Source organism: Austrofundulus limnaeus, unplaced genomic scaffold (genome assembly GCF_001266775.1).
Source record: "Austrofundulus limnaeus strain Quisiro unplaced genomic scaffold, Austrofundulus_limnaeus-1.0 Scaffold6771, whole genome shotgun sequence".
NCBI classification, from domain to species: domain Eukaryota; kingdom Metazoa; phylum Chordata; class Actinopteri; order Cyprinodontiformes; family Rivulidae; genus Austrofundulus; species Austrofundulus limnaeus.
The window spans coordinates 1-980 of record NW_013959173.1 but is presented as its reverse complement, the minus strand read 5'-3'; the positions used below and the strand labels follow the sequence as shown (position 1 = coordinate 980).

The 980-nt window shown below is 40.6% G+C and overlaps 1 pseudogene; it reads left to right on the top strand.

Annotated features, from left to right (window-relative positions):
• The first annotated feature begins 410 nt into the window (after positions 1-410).
• Positions 411-642, top strand: LOC106512433 (ubiquitin carboxyl-terminal hydrolase CYLD pseudogene; annotated as a pseudogene).
• The last annotated feature ends 338 nt before the right edge of the window (positions 643-980 follow it).

Below are 980 nucleotides of genomic sequence, written 5' to 3'. Positions count from 1 at the left end.
TATATACACTATGTAGCGTTAGCACCTGAGCTAATACATACATGGCAATATAGCATTAGCGCCTGAGCTAATACCCACAAACCTATGGAGATTTTATATAGTGTTAGTTCCCGAGCTAACATTATTAGCTTGTGTGCAATTGGTATATCGCCTTATATATGTATTAGCTTGGGCGCTAGCATAAAAGCTACCAGGCTAAGCTGAGGTTCTCCTCTTCCTTAAAGAAGTTCTGTTGTCCTCCATCCACATTCTCCTGAGTCAGACCCAGTATGCTTTGCAATGTTAATAAATTGTCTCCGTATTTCTACAGTTTTTGCATTATGGTGGAAGTAACTGTTTATCAAATAATGTCAGTGTTCCCTATCAAAGAAAAAGAGTTTATGTTCTTTTTTGTGCTTTCTCTCACTCAGGAGGCCAGAACGGTTTCAACATCCCACGTGTGAAGGCGTGTCCCGAGGTGGGCCGCTTCCTCAGCCTGTCGGAGGAGGAGCTGAGCCGCGTGGACGCCGCGTCGCTGAAGGAGTCGGCCCGTCGGCTCCTCTGCGACTCCTACATGTGTCTGTACCACAGTCCACAGCTCAGCCTCTACAAGTGACACTGATCCTGCAATGTGAAAATACAGACATTTATTCTCTGCTCTCAGAATCACCAGCCTGTTTTCTGTCATGTAATCAGCATCTTTTTATTTCCTGATCAAATATAAACCATATCACAAAGAAAAAGCTGACCTCACCTCTGATGCTGGAGTTTATATCAAAGATGAATTTATATATATTTTTATTGTTAAAATGTTTGCCTAAATTAATATTGTTTTTCAAACACAACAATGTGTGCTTTTATTTTGCAACTTTAGGGGGTAAAACTTGATTTGGAACTTTATTTTAAGAGTTAAAACAGTGTCAGGGGGCTTTAATAACATGTTCAGGACTGCAGGAAGTGATGATGATGATGATGATGATGATGATGATGATGATGATGAT